Consider the following 20,069-nt stretch of genomic DNA (forward strand, 5'->3'; position numbering starts at 1 on the left):
GGTAAGTTTAACCCCCGATTACCTGGCCTTTATCCACTTGTCACTTATCATGTGTGCATGAACAGGAAACATGAAACTGGTATGTGTGACTTGGAGACTGTGTGTGACTGCTTCGAAGACCCACTGGAGAATTTAAGAGTGTGTCAGAGATTGTTGCACTACCATGACAGCAGAGAACAATGGTATAAAGTGGTGTGTGCGTGACTGTACCCTGGTGGTCACATGTGCCCAAGGCGGGGCAGAGCAGAGGAGGAAGGCGAGGAGAAGCAGCAGAGCCTTAGCAAGCCCAAGGACGTTTTTCACCTAGTCACTTAGGTTAAGAAGTTGACAAATAATGACCACAAACTTGGAATTGAAAACTTTAAAACAATGTCTTTCATAATTGCATCCTATAAACTCAGGGTAACGAGAAGATCCATCATTTTTTAAAAGACCTTTGCAGTTCTGTGCCCTGGTTATAAAAGTTTGCTATGAAAGGAAGGAGAGCCGTGCTTGGAAGCAAATCAAGATTGCCCCTTCAGGGAGATCAAACAGCTGGACATAAGTGGAACCACAGAATGAGGCTTCTCTACCTCTGTTTGATTCCAGGAAAGAGTCCTTGCTAAGTTTTATTTTGGACTAGCTAAGCATGTGGGAAAATTCCACGTTACTGTATTCTGAATCATCTTCACTTCATCCATCTATCGCTTTGGCATTCTCTCCTAAACCCATTCAAAGACCAGAATAACATGATTACATTTTTAATTCTTAACTGGGAAGTTTCTAAGCATCTGATTTTAATGCCACATATCAAGTATATTTTGCATTAAGATAATGAGCTCTGGTCAGACCTCACAATTACCCAACTGAGAGAATAGATCACGCCTTAAATGAGACCCCCCCCCCCATGTGATAACTTAGTTTTAGGACAAACGCAATCAAATCAAATCTGGAATTGCAATTGTCAACAATTTCACTCAAATCTCCATTTTTCCAAGGGCCATCAGCTTCCAAATGATAGGGCCCATTGCTTTCAAGTGGCTCAATTCTAGAGATCTATGATGGCAGCCTCACACACTCAGCTCATTGTAGGGGCCCAGGAGTCTCCTGAAATATGGAAATGTAAATAGAAGAATATTCTGACTACATATCCTCTGTATAAAGATTGGAACACACGTTCCAATAATCTTCCAAGGACCGAATTTTAGTACGCTATACTCAATTCCATGCTACAAATCCATTACTATAGTTTCCATTTGGTAAATGTTGCAAATTGATAAAATATTGGCAATCTTGAATTTCTAACAGTAATTGCTCCAAAAAGTTTCTCATATCCTTCCTATCTCAGTGAGATCAAAAATTTTGTCAGATCTCTTCCCCAAATTCCAAACTCTGAACTTTCAAATCCTTCAATCGCATTGTCAGCGTAAACAGAACCGAATCTGAGGGACTCAAAAGAAGAGACTATGGAACCAAAATTTTCTACCGGAACTCACTGAAACCAATTCACCAAAAACCAATTTACTGAACCCTCCAAAATCAATTTGAGTATGCCAGTCCAAACTTGGTTGTTGTTTGACAACAACACTGCAAAACAGATCATTGGGACAGAAAATGGAAAGAATGAGATCTCGAGATGATTGCCAACATATCCTCAACTTAACACTGAGGTATACAACAAATGTTCAATCTTACCCGAGTCACTTAACCAGTAATGAAGAAGAATCAGACCAGAAAGGGCACCTCTTGGCCAGAGCCATCAAACCAGGAACACTTAACCAGCACTCAGAACCACATTCCCGGAACCTAATCCAAACAGACCTGGAGATAATGGCCACAACATGCAGACAAGACTCTTCCATATGTGCCTTCTTTAAAAAAAAAAAGCATAAAGTATTGAGGCAAACAGAGCACAGGGTTTGGGGAAAATGTCTTGTCTTGCCTGCTAAAACCCAGAGTTTCTTAATCCAGCTCTTGATTTAAACACCATAATCACAGCTTATTCATCAGAATGTCTGGGGTGGTTACCGGTCTAAGTACTCCCAAAGTTTCAACAAATTGATTTTTTAAAAACCCTCACCTTCCATCTTAGAATCAATCCTATCTATTGGTTCCAAGACAGAAGAGTATTATAGGCTAATCAATGGAGGTAAAATGACTTATCCAGGGTCACCCAGCTAGGAAATGTCTAAGGCCAAATTTGAACCCAGAATCTCCTTTCTCTAGGTCTAATTCTCAATCCATTGAGCCACCTAGCTGCCCCCATAACAGACTGATTTTTAAAATGCAAGAGAAAAAAAATACAGAATATCACATAGAAGTACACAGGACACACACAGAAGATGAACTTATTTCCCTTTCTGCAGTTTTCCCTGTTTTTGCACATGTCTTTATGGCCTGGCTGAATTGTCCTCTTAGAAATTCTTCAAGGTAAATACACAAGCAGAGAACTTCTGAAGTGGAAGCCCTGGTCTTTCCAACCTCACTGCCTATCCCTTCCTGGTCACCAAATTTGGTCTGAGAAATGCTTCCTCTTTGAGTGCATGTGGTGGATAACTGTTGCCAAATATATATTTATCACAATGCAATAATTCTGGAGGGTAAATATCTAGGTTTTATTATCATGCTCAAGAACAGGTTCAGGGGGCTGCTAGGTGGCTTAGTGGATAGAGTACCAAGTCTAGAGACAGGAGGTTCTGGGTTCAGATCTGATCTCAGACACTTCACAACTGGGTGACCCTGGGCAAGCCACTTTACCCCCATTGCCTAGCCCTCACCACTCTTCTGCCTTGGAGCCAATACATAGTATTGATTCTAAGACAGAAGGTAAGAATTAAAAAAAAAAGGAAATCCAAAATTTCTCAACAGTGTTACCTCATTTCATTTTCTCAACACCCTATGGGGTAGATACTATTATTATCCCCTTTACTGAGCAAGAAACTGAGGCTGAGAGAAAACCTTGCCTAAGTTCACTCAGCTAGTAACTAACTATCCAAGGTGGGATTTGAACTTGGGTCTATACTCTAAGTTGAGAGATCTTTTCTTCTCCATCATCTACTGAGCTGCCAAGAAGGCTCAATGAAGTCAGATATTAGTTTTGATCATGGCCTTGGCTCTGGGAATGATCTTTCTTCTAAAGGAGTCACTTACAAGCATAGCTTGAAGAGTACTCACTTGTTTCTACATCCACCTCTTCGTTTGGGACTGAAGAAGCTCCCAGAGGTAAGTGCTCAGGCCCTTTTCTTTCTGGCTTTTAGGCATGACTAGTGCCCAGAAGGGATTCCTTTCTGGGAAGGGTTAGGCCCGCTTTGTCTGTGAAATTTCATTTTAATATCAAATTTCCACATAAGTTGTACAAAATCATGTCAGGCCAGTGAATTGGAGGCCTTCAAGTAAGTGTGCATGTGAAGGAGCATGGGCATGGTTGGTGGTCCAGTTTCCTGGCTGTTTTGCTTCCTCTCCTTCATTTGATTTCACTTCTTTCATCCTTGACTCCACCAACCATAGAGCTGACCTGCAGGATTTTGAGAGGCTGTCTGTCTTCTAGACGCCCATCAGCAGAGTGGCCAGGGTCAAAGAGGGAGCTAGAGTCCAAGGGCCGAATAGGAGTCCAAAACCAAACCTCTGGATGCTACATTTATGTCACCTCCACCTTGCTTTGTTTCACCTTTTGTTTTCTTATTTCTTATTTCCCTCAATGGGGACAGCATGGGAATAGACTGCGAATTGCACAGGATGTCATTTGCCAGGGCTACTGAGGCATCTCCGAGGGTTATCATGATTTCTGTCCTTATCGTTATGAGGACAATTACTAGGAAGCTTTTGCAAAATCCCTCTTGGGGACATTGCACCCAATACTGTCACCTTTGAAAAGCAACTTTCCACAGTTTCTTTTTTTTGAAGGAACTTCTGGAGGCTAGGTGTGAGGGGCAGTCAGCCCGGCCCCTCAGGTGTGTGTCCTGATGAATTAAGCTCTTCTCATTAAGCTGAGTGATTTTTTCAGGGTTCATGCAAAATAGGGATGAAGAGGAGGAGGAGGAGGACTACTGACCTTACTGATCATTCTAGAACTATATTGTCTCCTTTCCAGCATAGCAAACCTGAGAGTTAGGTGTTATTAGTACCCCTGGGTTACAGAGGAATTCATTCAGGTCTCTTATAGTGAAATAACTTGGCCATAGTGATAAAGCTAATAAATACCTGAAGTAGGATTGGAATTCAAGTCTTCCTGACTTCAAGTCCTGGGCTCGAACCCACTCAATCCCTAACTATCTACTTAATTTGTTTGTATTCATTTCAGCCTTAGACATCTTGGGACTTCATTTTAGAGGCCAGGGGAACTGAACTGGGAACTGAGGGATTGCCTAAAGCCCAGTAAGAAACCTGTGACAGAGTTTGGGACAGGACACCATTACCAAACAATTAACTGGTCAACATTTATTAAGCACTTTCAACTGTTTATTGAACCCCCAAGTTTGGCCTGTCCCATGGCAACTTGCCTTGAGGGAAGTCCCAGACTGACCTGGTCTTAGGCTGAACCCCCAAGCATCCATTAAGTATCCTGAATAGGAGTGATGGAAATACTCAGACCTCAGCCACCCTTTTTGTCTTAGAAGTTCCTCCCATTGTATCTTGGGCCACTCCCTGATACCCCAGCCTCTGGCCTCAGCCTCTTTCCCAAGTCTGCTTGTAACCTGTTAGTCAGTGTGTGTTTTCTGGCCTTAATTGCCCAAAAGGTATATAAGACCCCCAAGTTCTATTGCTCTTTGGAAAAATCTCCTTTGGTGGTGTGCTTTCCCAGAGACACTGTTCCCAGAGTCCCAGAGCTGTGGCTTTGTGTGGTGGCCAGAGCTTGAGCTTTGTCTCTCTTGTCCTGATTGAAGACTTGTTCTTTCTAACTACTTTAGTGTTTCTATGTTTTTCAAGGCTGACATAAATGGAGGTCCCATTGAGACCCAAAGTTGTTGCTGCCTACGCCACCTGCTAGAGACATTCACAGGAACTAATTGAGTTCCAGTACAAATTCAACAAAGCCGGCTGGCTGGGCAAGTGAAACTCTCAGACAAGGAACTCATGCATTTGGGGAAAGTGAACCACTTGTTAAACGTGGGCAATCACAGTTTTATTCATGCCCCACCTAGTCCCCTCCCCCCCCAAGGGGGCTGCTGCTGAATATATGTTCTAAACTCATGGACTAGGTATCTGTCCATAGGGAGATAAGTGGTAGAATTTGCTTAACTCTGACCCTAGGTGAATTTTGGGAGCAAAAATGGGGTTCCCTTCAAGCTGGCTGTGCAACCTTCATATTTATGTATATGTTTGGTTGTGTGCAGGTGAGTGAAACAAAGCAGCTGGGTCTCTCCCCACCCTCACCCTACTGGACAGCGTGGTTCGGTTGAGAGATGAAACAGCAGTGAGAAAGGATCTGTTTGGATGATTGGCCACAATTTTGAATGGAAGCTGAGCTGGAGGGTTAGAGCCTAGGTTATTAAACCCAATGTTTAATCCGAGTTTTGGTAACTGTTTTGGACCAATTAAAATTGAGGAAAGTTTCTGGCCGCATGAAATGCCATAACTTACGGTTTTTAATGGTTGTAAATTGTTGTGGAAAAGCCTCTCATAGAAGCTTGAGAACGGACGTTGTTCTAGATTTGGTCTATATTGTGTGTCTAATGTAGTCCTTAAATGAAGGTTTCTCTACTAACAACCTTAAAAGCTTGCAGTTTAAATGTTAGCCAATAATGTTTGAAGTGGAACTAAGGGTGGAGTCCCCCAACAGCTGAAAACAGAGAAACTTGCAATCTGGCTATTAGAATCTCCAGCAGGAGACAAAGGAAAGTTCCAGGATTCATACCTTTATATTTAGGGTTTTCCTTCTGGTGTTGGGCATGATTAATGTGGAAAATTTTGTATCTCGACAGCAGGTAACTTTTAATGATGCTAGTCACGAGATGAATTTGATTCTAGCTATCAACTTTGGGTTTAAATGCTGTGATTTCAAAGAGGTTTAGCTATTGCTTTATTCTGTCTAGGGAACATAGGTTTTTTTCTGATGAACATGTTCTGGAGTATAAGAAAGTTAATCTGAGTTTGGTGAACTGCAGACCCGACTGGTTATTGCAAATGAACAAGAAACATTTGGGAAAATACTTTGTGATTAATGGGGAAAAAACCCCTGAGCCCTTAAATTGAAGAACCAAAGATCCTCTTGGAAGCTGCTTCTACCTTAGACCAAAAGGGATGTTTAGGGAGTAGCTGATCCAAATGGAATCTTTTCTTGGAGCACAGGTGAGAATGGAGTAAAAAGGTAAGAAATGGGCATTGTAATTTAAATACTCTATTCTGATTTAAAGGTAATCAAGTTTTTCCTTACTAATCCTAAGTCTTTGTGTTTTGTGGGAATCCTTATGGATTCTGCCTTTCTGAAATGATAAGGCCACCAATTGCAGCCTGTTTTTTGGAGTTTAATGTAAATTTCCAGAGTGCAATCATTACAAAGAACATTTCTTTGTCTTTAAAGATTAAGCCCTGATAACTGCCTTTATGTGGTGGATTCCCTTTATCTTTTCTTCTTTAAATCTGGAAGATTGGTTCTAGTCAGCCTCTACCTTTGAGTATTATTTTTCTCTGATGGAGAAAGACTATTTTTGGAAAGGTTTTCCCGACCTGGGAATTCCCCAGTGACACCCTGCATTTACTACCCCAGTCCTGGAGTGTGGTCAAAGTTATTAAACTCTATTAATGTTAATTGTGCTAGATTTCTTGTGAAGGAACCCAATCTATTTTCTAAGTCATTTCCTAGGGAGCTAAAACCTAGGAAAGATTTTGCTGCAGCCTAGAACCTAAAGGAGTCCATAGAAAACGTCTCTACAAGGAACCTACAGTCAATGGGAAGGACTTCTAAGTCTCAGAAAACTACTGAGCTGGGATAAGTATCCTTTTTTTCTCTCCCTTTTCATAGGGGGTATAGGCTTCCTCCTATACACCCCAAACTCCAGAAATGTTCCAGGTCTAAAATGACATAGGAAATTCCTTTCTGCTCTCTGTGAGGTACATCCCTCCTTGGACTTTCCCCTAGATCTTCATGGCACCTGACCTAATCATCCTTTGAATTCCACAGATCATCCCTTATACACGCCCCCCCCCAACCCAATGAATTACCTCATTCCTGATTTACTTTGTGTGGGATGAGATTCAGTGTGTAATTCTCAGAGTAGTATTTGGCTTGTAACTCCAATTCTCAAGGCCCCTTAGTGTTACTATTCCTTAGATTACAACTTTTAGTTTTCCTGACCTATTTTCAAAAAATGGGAGAGGACATCCCTCATGAGAAGACTTTATCTGTACCATGGGAAGAAAGTCAACTACAAGATAAGAAAGAACGAGGAGTTTCAAAAATATCATTATGGTCCCAGGCTGGGAATCCCACGATAGTCACAGGTTTTTTGATCATGGGGTCTTTAGGGGTATGGAATGTCGCATCTTAAGCATCTTATCAAGTTTCCTGTCTGCTCATTAGACTGATGTCTGAGGGTACAAGCCCCTCCAGAATTCCACTCCAGACAACCCCATCCCCCTTTCTTATTCTGTAACCCCTATTGCCAAAGGGGTATAAAAATCCCAGACTCCGTCTCCACGGGGAGACAGTGTTTCACCTGCACACTCTCTCCCGGCCATTCAACATTACGTCCAAATTAATGAATTTCTTTTAACTTTTAAGCTTAATTATGGAGTCTTGCATTCTCAACCTGTCCCAGACTTAGGGCTGCACCTCAAAGTTCTCACATAACACTTTCTTTCATTAGCCTTTTAGATTTTTTCCTGAACCAAGTATAAAATTTGCCATTTTAATTTTCCCCTTGGAGTTCTAATGGTATTTCCTCTGAGCAAGGCCCCCTTTTTTTATATTGTCAATCACTTTAACATGAGAACTAGAGAAGTTAGGGGGGAAATTTTTAAAAAAGATAGTTCTCATATCTAGCCAGAAGAGGAAAGTTTCGATTCAGTAGTGTTTTATTTTATTATGAGATTTAATAAAAACATCTGTTTATTTGCAGATTTAAAACAAAATTTCCAGAGTGCTTTTCTAAATTTTAATAAAGTATTAGATATTCAGAATGTAATTAATTCTCAATCTGATATCAGGAGAATTTAGGAAAGAACACTGGAGCCTGATAAATTTTGTGGATATAATTGTTAACAGGAGAGAGTTATATTTAACCCAAACATGATTGGAGAGAACGGCCAGTTAAGGTTAAATTTTATGGTGTGTCAAGGAAGTGTATCCCCTCCCCTGCTAAGGAGCTTTACCTGTCTATCAAACATTCTTGATATAGCACAGTTGCACTAGGTTGTGTCGGTGTATGTTCTGGGCGTCAATAAAAGTCAAGGTTGGGGGCTGCTTGGGGGACAACCATGGGAGAACCGAGAAGGGACAGAGCAGGCAGGTGAAGGAAGGAATGAGGAAGAGACTAGAAGGCTAGGCACTACGAGGCCAGGTTACTTATAGGAACATCGTCTACCCTTCCAATAAACTATAAAATATATATCTGCATAGAAATAGTGTTTTTAATTCTTACAGTTGGCAACCACTTTGGTTTAGAAAACGAACTGTTATTTTTCTTCTGAGAGAAGTTTTGAGTCTTAGGAAAAGCTTAGGCAAGATAGCAGCTGATTCAGTTTGCTAGCCTATTTTCATTTGCGAAAGGAACCTTGGTGGAGAGGGAACAAGTTGCTGTTTTTCCCTGATTGGATTGGTGAGAAAAGCTCCTTCCCTGGTGGCATTCCCCTCCCACTTTCTCTTCTCTTCTCTTCTCTTCTCTTCTCTTCTCTTCTCTTCTCTTCTCTTCTCTTCTCTTCTCTTCTCTTCTCTTCTCTTCTCTTCTTTTCTTTTCTTCCCTTTAGGCTTGAATAGGGGTGAAAGGGCCTTTTGCCCATAGGGAATTGGTGGGTTTTAGGAACCAACAGGAACTCATGCTCTTTTATTTTCCACAGCAGGTAAGGTCTTAAGAGTTCCTTCTTTCAGCCTAGTGCAGTACAGGGCGGGGGACCCCTTGAAAGGATGCTTGGGGTCCTTACAGTCTGTGGAGCAGAGTTACGGGTTCCCTGGGGCAGTCCCGAAACAGAACCAGGGACCCAGGCAGGGGAGGGGCTGCTTTATATTGAAGGGCAGGATCCCACATGTCCCCTGACAGTTTGACTTTCCTGGATGAGAAAAACACAGACACTGGTTTCTTCCCAGCCTCTGCACTCTTCTCACATGGTTCCCAACCCCCTCCCAACCCAACCTGTTTTGGACAAGAGTGGGGCTGAATCCCCTCACAGGATGGCCCTTGCAGACTGGGGGAACAGCTCACAGGGGCAGCCCCCTAGGAATTGGTGTAAGACCACCTCCCCATTCCAAATGGGACCGAGGTTTTTTTAAACCAAGGGGCACTAGAACCCAACAGGTCTTTCCCAGCCCACTGTCTGTCTGACTTTCCCCGAGTGCCACACCTGCTGTGTGGCCAATGTGGCAGGGACCTGCTTGGTGAAATTAATACTGGGGGCCCTTCCAGGCTGTGCTTGGGTTGGGAGCTCCCTGCCTCCCCCAACTTTGCCTAACCTTGGTGGGTGGGGAAACTGCATTTTTTTCTCTCTCCTCCCACCCTCAAACTTTACTAGTAGACTGGCTGCCTTCTTTAGCATATCTAAAGTCACATTTTCCTTAGGAGGGCCTGCCTTCATTAGCATATTCAAAGCCACTCAAAGCTTTGCTTGTAGACTGCCGGCTTAGACAGGTCTACCCATAGATGCCTTCCACTCTACACGCATTTATAGCGCCACCTATTGTCAAGAATTAAAACTGCAAGAAAATAAAAAAGAATTCCTTTGCTACTGCTACTAGTGATCTAAAATAATGCTATTAAATTGAATACATTTAAATAAAAGGATTATTAACAAGAAATATTAATAATATTGAATTTAAATTAAAACCAAATTTCTAAAATTGAACAAAGCCAACATTAAATCAAATTAATTATGTGCAATATTAAGGAATAATTTTAGAACACAATAATATTAATAACACTATCAATAACAATAATTATTAATTTTCAATAACTATTATTGGTAATTATTACTTATTACTAATGATTATTATTGATTATTGATACTTGTTTATAGTTTATGGTTGTTAATTATTAATAACTATAATGAAGGCATATTATTAATTACCAATAACACCATTGATAATTATAATAAATGCATATTGTTATTAAATATTAACAACAATAATAATTACACTGAATATACACGTTCATTATTGATACTATTGCTGTGCAACAATAACTGTTTCCTTACATTTGCTTTTTGTTTTTAAACCTTCTCTTATTGCTTTCCACAATAACATTGAAGAACTAAGTGTCTCCTTTTTTTTAAGTTTTAGGAACTTTTCATTGTTTAAGCTGCTAATTTAGCAATACTCATACTAGCTTAAACAGGACATACAGGACTAGGCAATATGGGAAATACTGAAACACATCAAAGGAAATCAGGAACTATTACTTCTGATTCACCGCTACATAAATTTCTAAATTGCTGGAATGATCCAAATTTGCCTAAGGAGAATTGGATGACAAAGAAAGAAGCTAGAAAGCTTTGTAAAGCATGGATGGACATATCTTTTAGCTGGCCCAAATGTGGCTCTTTTAGCTTCAAGATTTTAAAAGATTTGAAGTTAGCCATTAAAAACAGAGTCTAAAGATTATAAATACTGGTACTTATGGGCACATTATGTTGATGAATCAACCATTCTCTCCAGTGAGGAAACCATTCTTTCTTTGGAACCAAAACATTCTAGCTTAGCTCCTTCTGTGCAATCTAGGAAGAAACATGTTCTATCATTCCCACCTGGCCTGTGAGGAGGTTTCTCCTCATACTGACCCAAACCAGGACTTGAACCCCTCAGCTCCTCTACTGTAAATCTTGAAATCTCTCAGACTTGTGAATGTTAAAAATTTCCCCATCAGGGAATTCTTAATTGGAACAAATTCCCTACTGAGAAACATTCCCCATTTTGATGTGAGAACTTGCCAGGATCAGAAATGGGAGGACCTCTATTCCACTCATACTTAAGAATGCTTTAGGGCAGAAAACTCCTTGCTAAACAAAGAAAGTACTTGGATCCATGCTTATGGTGGGGCAAGGAGTTCTTTGAGCCAGGCCTGTTTTTAGAATTGATACAATGGGATGCTAGGTACCTAAAAGGGTTGGGCAAGTTTTCTCTTGATGAGATTAGTTGACTCTCTCTAGTTCAGACTTACTGAGGATCTTGGTCGACACAGGAGCATTTTTTCTGATTCAGACTTACTGAGGAGATTGGTCGACTTAGCAGGAATTTAGATGGGCAGTCCTTTGGAAAGCGTCTACAGTGATTGGTAGATGTAGGGACTTAGGGGAGGTGACATGGGAGAAAAACCCCTATATAGGAAAAAGCAGAATCCTTTTGGATATATCCTTTTGGAGGATCTCTGATGAGGACCGCTTGGGAAAAATCTCTTGAGAGAGGCTCTGGAGAAGGGAAGCTCTTGGAGGACAATCTCTAAGGAGGTCTCCCTGGAGCTCCTCTAAGGGGACTCTGTCCCTCTGGAGGATCTGGAGAGAGGCCTTTTGGAACAGACTCTGGCTGGAAGGCTCTCTGGTGAAGTCAGCTGAGATGGAACTGGCCTGGTGTTACTAGAATCCTTGTTTAGTCAGACCTTGTGGTGAGTGTTAAAAAACTGACTGATTTCTCTCTTAAGACTCAGGTCTAGGCCATATTGACTTGAGGCCCTTCATACTTATTCCTTTCCTACTCTTTCTCCAATTCCTCATTATATTATTAATTAAAAATCTCTATAAAACCCAGTTGACTTGGGTATTTGAATAATTGGGAATATTTCCCTGGTGACCACCTTATATTTGATTTAAAAACCAAGACACTGTAGTGAAACATATTTTCTGCAGTCAAATGTACTTACCCTCTCTTATATCTATCACAATTTATATCTTCCACCATTTTAACTCACTACAGTTTAAGACCTCAACCATTTTAAATCTCACACTACCTGTCAGACCTCACTCATTGCCCACTCCTCCCATCCCCTTTCCTCCCAATCTACCTCTCTACCCTCCTTTGCCCACCCATCTTCCCCATCCCCACCCGTACCATCCCTACTTCCATCCTTTTCTGTATCCTCCTTCCTTACCCACATTACTGTGACCCCTCTAGACCTCACCCATCTTACTCCTCTCCACCCCATACCTGGTCCCACTCCTCTTCCTCTCCACCCTGCCCCCAGCCCCTCCACTGTTCCTCTCCACCCCAGCCCCGTCCCTGATCCTTTCGCTCTGCCTCCCCACCTGCTGACCAGCTCCATTCAACCACCCCACCCCCTTCCCCTACTAGCCTCACTACAACCCACTCCATTGAACTCCAGAACACAGACCAAGCAGCAGTTGCCACAGATGATTCAAATAACAGTCTGTTTCCTCTAAGAGTTGTCCCTACATATAACAGATGTGAAAATTTAGTAAACATTAGACATCATACACCTTTTTCTCCACAGGACATTGAGAGATTCAATGAAAAAACATCTTCGTATGAAGTGGAGCCTGTGGTGGTGATGGATAAGTTTGAAAGCATTTTTTGTACATATAATCCCACATGGCTTGATGTAGAAGATTTGCTCCAGGCATTGCTAACAGAAAGGGAAAGAAATATGATTCTTTCTCTTGTTAATCAGGCCCAAGGAGAGGAAACAGCTCATTGGCCAACCGAAGATCCCAAATGGGACCCAAATTCAGAGCAAGATTACTTACAACTATGCCAGGTTAGAAACGCATTGCTAAAAGCTATGAGAGCCTGTTCTGATAGGCCTGGTACATGGACTAACTTTGAAAATTTTAAGCAAGAAGATAGCAAAAATCCCACCCAGTTTATGGATAGACCTATTGAGCTAGGAGGAAGATATATTGAGCTTGATCTGGATAGAGAACGGGACCTTAGACAAATCAAAATGCAATTTGTAAAAAAAAGTTGTAAGGTAGTTAGGAATTGTTTTATGACTAGCTGTCCAAATTGGCCTACTATGGGACTTGAAAAGACTGGCAGTTTATGCTTTTGAGGGACATAAGGAAAAGGAGAACACTGATTCAGTGGAAACATTAAGGAAGGAAATAAAGGAATTGACTACTAAACAGGGTGAGAAGGATAAGGAGAATGCTACTGTAGTAGAGACATTGAGGAAGGAAATAAAAGAATTAACTGAAGCAGTTGGAAAGGTAAAGAAAGGAGAGATCATAGCTCCCTTACAAGAATCCACAAAACAACCACTAACATGTTATTTTTTTGTGGAAAGGTTGGTCATGTGATTATGAACTATAAGAAGAGGAATCAGGAGAATAGGAATAGAAGTTTCAGGAATAGTAATATTGATAGGAGAAATAGTTATTTGAGTGAGAAAAATAAAAAATCACACCCTAACACCTGTATTCAATGTGGGAACTCCCCTCAGCATGGAGGACTCTAAAGGTGTGGACAAAGGGATTGTGATGGATGATGGTACTCGGGAGGGGAAGGAACCTCAAAGAGGCTGGAGGCGAATTTTAAGCCTTTTCAGACATAATTACCTTATTGATTTTAACTGTTGCAGTTTGTTCCCCTCCCCAGAATGAAGAAGTCTCTGTAATTCAATTCTAAATACAAGATGTATGTAATTTAATGTTAACTACTTCATAAGTTATCAAAATTGAAATATTCTGTAACATTGTCTTTATTTGTACCTCCCCTATGACTATAATTGTACTGAAGAATATCTTTGTAAAAGCCCATAAATAGCATTTTGTTCCTTTCTTGCCTTTAATTGTCACACAGAGCTGATGGATGAACCCCATCACATTGGTTTCAACCTGTATACAAGTTTTGGAGAATTTACTTGTCTAATGATTTAAATTGATTTTTATGAGTATTCAGACATGGTTTTCAGATATCTGGGAGCATCCCTACTACTGACTGATCATTTATTTGCCTGCTTCTTGACTTGTTTGTAATAAGAAGCAAGGGTTTATTTGTAGTTGAAGTAAAGTGCACTGACATTGTCATATTTTCCCATCTCTGCATTTATTGTAAATGAAATGGATGACATACCTGAAGTGATTTTCAGTTTTTAGTCTTCAGCTCCACGTGAAATGGTTAGGACATATTGGAGACAGTTCTGTTACACTGCTACAGTCTCATGCCAAGAGGGAGGAGGTGCCCAAGTGGCGTAGTTAACCTGTGATGTGTTATAATTTCATCTGGGAGGTGGGAATGATTTTTCCTGTGAAGACTTGTAGCTTTGAAATGGATTTATTATATTTGTAACTCTTCATAAACTGTATAGAGGTTTTTCTGAGTTTTCTCTCCCACCAAATTTTGGAACAATGGTAATAATACTTTGTTAAAAACATCTTTGCCAAAGTCGAAAGATTGGCAAAATCTGTTAAACTTGTGACAAGTATTCATGTGTTCAAAGGCTTTTTACATGTCATACAGCAAGTCATGTAAATCCTAATGATAGTGGGTTGTTTGCTATTGTCATAAATGGGTTCTTATAATTTTGGTACTTTTTAGAATCTGTATTAGTTGTTGTACTACTGTTTGTAAACGGTTTTTACCTAGTGAAAAACTTATCTACACTCACACTGTGGATCCTGGCCAAGTTAAGAGTGATATACATTTCATTTTTGAGTGAGCACCTTTTGTTTTGTGCCTCTGTTCAGCTAACACATGGTCACATAGAATGTAAATTGTGAAATTATGATTTAAAATTTGTTTTCCTTTTTTATATTTGTAATAGGATATTTGATTTTTTTCCTTTCTTTTCCCCTAACATTGGTGATACTTGAAGTACATGAAATCAGTATTTTTTTAACTTGAAGGATAAAGTTTACAGTATAAGTTTACATTATCTGTTATTCTTAGTAATATATTATATATACATACTATATAGTATATATTACTAGGTACTTTGGGTATATATATATATACACACACACCTAAAAGGCTTTCAACTATGGAAACCTGCCATTTATTGATAAATATTATGGGACTTTGTTTAATGATTAGTCTGATTCCAAGAGAAGGGAACAAAAGAGTCAATATACAGTGCCAAGTAGAATGAGGTCAATAAAGACCAAATACAATCAAGGGAGGATTGTTGAACTTCTATGTCAATACAAAAGGACTTGAACCTGGTGTGTGAATTGAGGTTGCAGTGCTTGACATGTTAAGATGCTGGACTCCCTTGAACCATACTTTGAGTCAAGTATCTCAGGTTGGCTATCATCCTGGCTCCCCCTCTGATAGTGACGGCACAATCAGACCAGGGAATGATTTTTCCCATTTGCTGTTGAAACTTAGTCCTTTCTCTCTTTCTCTCTTATAGGCAATTTAGTCCTAGCTGCAAATGGGTAAGGTGCTATATTATTGTTCTACAGGCTTGTGGGACATAAGTCACTTTAATTGGTCCTTGCTGTGATTCAAGAACCTGTTACAGGCTATTTTTATTTTTTACCCCGAATTTTATACACATAAGATTTTTAGTTTATTTTTATCATTTCTGTATTTTTTATTTTTTTTGTGACATTGAACAATTGTCAAAATAATTATTATTAGATTCACAGGTTATACAAGGCAAAATGGATTTCAACTCATCTTACTGGACTTTACATAAGTCAATCTTGTATGAAAATGTATAAGGTAAAAAATTAAAATACGACCCTACAAAACATTAAAACTCTCTAACAATCTCTATATATGTAGTTACCATTAGTAAGGTTTTTCACTTTATTAAAAACATTGCAATTGTTGTACATAGTTTGCAAAGTTTTATGGCTATGTTGATATAAAAATTTATTGTAGGCTTTCACTTGCAAAGTCATGCATTAACTGTTTTCATATCAAACTTTTTGATACCTGTAACATCTGATTTCCAGTTCCATCCCTCAACCTGTAAGGTCTAATAACACCATCTTCATTAAAGAATCTTGGAGGACGAAGACTCTCTACTTCATCAGAAGTCTCAGAAGCTCTTTTAATTCCCTGAAAGGTGCTACTAGCCATATCAATAATTCCTCCTGTTGGTCTCGCCACAGCTCCAACTAATCCTTTCCCAACACCTTTAAAGAACCCTGCTGCTCTTTCTTTTAGGGCTCCTTTGATTGGCTTAGTCACTATTCCCGTTATACCACTTACAAAACCAGATACTAAGCCTTTTCCTCCACGTGTGATGCCTTCTCTAAGACCTGCAGATTGTTTATTCATGGCTTCTCTTCTCTTCTGCTGGTAATCTTCATCCATAGTCATGGCAGCAACACCTTTAGCCATAGCATTAGTTATTTTAGAGGCAGCACCTGCCAGTCCACCAACAGCTCCTCCAACTAATGTTTTAAATCCTAATGCCATACCCTCTACAGACTCCTCAGGACCCTGGATGGCTCCATGATATGGTTCATAGAAAAATGCTTCTACTACTTCAGAAAATTCTCAAATTAAGCCAAATGGATTTCCTAAAACTTCAAGTCCAAGAATAAGAACATACATCTGCTTAATGGCCTGTTTTGAGTAGTGTCTTATAACTTGAGACTGTAATTGGGGGGGGGGGACTGATAGTTAAGCTCAAAAAATGCTAACTTAAATACTTAAATACTACATCTTGCACATCTGTAAGAGTGGCATCGATACTCTTCAGCAGGAGGTTTATTGCATGGACTGGAATCAGTCCTCCGTGTTGTGCTGTATCTTTACCATCATCTCTACCCGAACTCAGTGAAACACTCAAGTGTAACTTGATAGGAGAAATATGAAAATATTCATAAAGACTGGCTTTGTATTTCTTACTTTTATACAGAATTTAATTTTTACTCTTTTATTTGGGATTTTTTGGGGGTGGTTTGTTTTTGTTTTGTTTTTTCTTTTGACAATTGTTTCATCTACCTCATAACTCAGTCATTTATCCCAGTATGATTCTGGTGTGGTCAACACCTTCCTCAGGGGGGATTGTGTAATTATCCTAAAATTCAAGATTTAAAATTTTTTGGATAAATTTCAGGAAAAGAAACTTTCCAACACCCCAAAATCAATAAAGTGAATCCTTTTGGAGAAGGTGCTGTAAAGATTCCTGAAGAAGCCACACACGGAATCAAAAGAACCAGAATGAACTTTGGGATATAATGAACTGAATTGAAGGGGCTGAACATACTTATTCTGAATGTAAACTCTTATGCCAAAGGGGACTGTCTCCTAATGGGCATTTTGTCAATGCGTCTATCAATCAGTTTTTGTATTTTACTCCCATTTCTAACTATTGTAACTCCCACTTAGAAAAAATGAAATATTGTATGTACTTTTAGCTAGAAGGTATTTAGAGTTATAAGATAGTTATATTTAAATGATCCATTGGGGAGACCCGTCTCCCAAAGGATCAAAGTGGGGGGAATTGTGTCAAGGAAGTTTATCCCCTCCCCCTGCTGAGGAGCTTTACCTATGTATCAAACATTCCTGACATAGCATAGTTACGCCAGGTTGCATTGGTGTACGTTCTGGATGTCAATAAAAGTCAAGGTTGGGGGCTGTTTGGGGGAGAACCACGGGAGAATTGAAAGAGAGAACCGAGAAGGGACAGAGCAGGCAGGTGAGAGAAGGAATGAGAAAGAGACTGGCAGGCTAGGCACCACGTGGTCAGGTTACTTATAGGAATGTTGTCTACCCTTACAATAAACTTTATAAAATATATATCTGGGTAGAAATAGTATTTTTAATTCTTAAAATGGGAATGTAATTGGAAGGAATGCCATGGAGAAAATTGGTTGGTGATGCAAGTAGTCCTATGGATGTCTTCTGGTAACTGCAGGTATAGTTGAGGATCATGGGAAGACCTAGAGGAAGACGGAGCTGGATTCCCTAGAAACTTCAGTTTTATACCTGGAAGGTCCTATATGTGGCTGTGCATCATTGCCAACTTATACCTGGCATTAATACTCCAAATTAGGGGAACATTTCTCTCTTATTTTAGTTATTTCCTTCTTTTCTTCTACTATGGCAAGTTTTCTGTAATCGTGAAAGGCAGGAAGTCCTAGGTAGGCAAATCCTGAAATGTATAGGAATTGAAGAGGCAGATATGAAGAAATTAAGCATATAAATGTTGAGTTTTAGTTATCAGCAGGAGAGAATGACCTATGATCTTGTTATCCCAGATAGAAATCCATTTACTGGGATGTGTTTTAATGTAGTTTCATTTAACATACATAGAGAGGAAGAATAACCTGAAAGTACACAAGAATTAAAGGAATCTGAAATATTTAAAAAAAAATAGCATCTCATTCTCGTAAAGAGAGAAGTAAGAATGGTGAATTTAAGTAAGAAGTATTTTAATTTTTGAATTTAATTTTAAATTGTTTTGAAACTGAAATTGTCATGCAAGCAATCTTAATATTGTTTTGAGCTTAATAACAGGATATTAAATTAGAATTTTATTTAATATGAGCTGACATTTTTATTTATTTTCCACAAATGGTGAGTGGATTCATTTCCAGGTTTACAAACCTTGATAAACCTGTGATGTGGATTTTATTTTTGCTTTTATGTTTCTATAGTTTAGTATCTAATTTTTTAATGTTGCTTTTATTATACAATTACTTCAGTATGATAAGGCAAACCATTTTCTGAGCAGGTGTAGCTTATATATATTTGTGCTTGGTATGAATGGATTTTAATAGAAATAAGATGTTAAAAGCAAGGTAATGATGTTACTTTTAATGTTGTTCTAAGCGCCAGCATCAAGTAATTTTTAAGGACTGATAATATTTTAATTAGAACAAAATTACTGAATGTATGCTGTGGTTGACAGCATAATTTAGTCTTATATGTAATTGTGAGCAGATATTCAGAGACAATAATTTCCAATTGAAGAATTTGGTTATACATTGTTCTTTGTGTGGTCAATGGTGGAATTGCCGGGGAAATGCCAGTTGTTTATGGAACCCCCAAGTTTGTTCCTGTCCCTTGGGAATTTGCCTTGAAAGAAGTCCCATACTGAGCTTGTCTTAAGGCTGAATAATGGACCACCAAGTGTACATTAAGTATCCTGAATATGAGTGATAGAAATATTCACCTCAATCTCCCTTTTTGTCTTAGAAGTTTCCCCTATTATACCAAGCTACTCCCTGGCTACAGCCTTTTTCCCAGGCCTGCTTATAACCAGTCAGTATGTGTTTTCTGTCCTCAATTCCCCAAAAGATATATAAGATCCCAAGTTCTATTGCCCTTTGGAAAATTTCCTTTGGCACTATGTTTTCCCAGAGACACTGTTCCCAGAGTTCCAGAGCTTTGGCTCTGTGTGGTGGCCAGAGCTCGAGCTTTGTCTCTCTTGTTCTGATTAAAGACTTGCAAACAGAGAAAGAAAATTACAGACCAATCTCCCTAATGAATACAGATGCAAAAATCTTAAATAGAATACTAGCAAAAAGACTCCAGCAAGTGATCAGAAGGGTCATCCACCATGATCAAGTAGGATTTATACCAGGGATGCAGGGCTGGTTCAATATTAGGAAAACCATCCACATAATTGACCACATCAACAAGCAAACTAGCAAGAAACACATGATTATCTCAATAGATGCAGAAAAAGCCTTTGATAAAATACAACACCCATTCCTATTAAAAACACTAGAAAGCATAGGAATAGAAGGGTCATTCCTAAAAATAATAAACAGTATATATCTAAAACCATCAGCTAATATCATCTGCAATGGGGATAAACTAGATGCATTCCCAATAAGATCAGGAGTGAAACAAGGATGCCCATTATCACCTCTACTATTTGACATTGTACTAGAAACACTAGTAGTAGCAATTAGAGAAGAAAAGGAAATTGAAGGCATTAAAATAGGCAAGGAGGAGACCAAGTTATCACTCTTTGCAGATGACATGATGGTCTACTTAAAGAATCCTAGAGATTCAACCAAAAAGCTAATTGAAATAATCAACAACTTTAGCAAAGTTGCAGGATACAAAATAAACCCGCATAAGT

Source organism: Monodelphis domestica, chromosome X (assembly GCF_027887165.1).
Source record: "Monodelphis domestica isolate mMonDom1 chromosome X, mMonDom1.pri, whole genome shotgun sequence".
NCBI lineage: Eukaryota > Metazoa > Chordata > Mammalia > Didelphimorphia > Didelphidae > Monodelphis > Monodelphis domestica.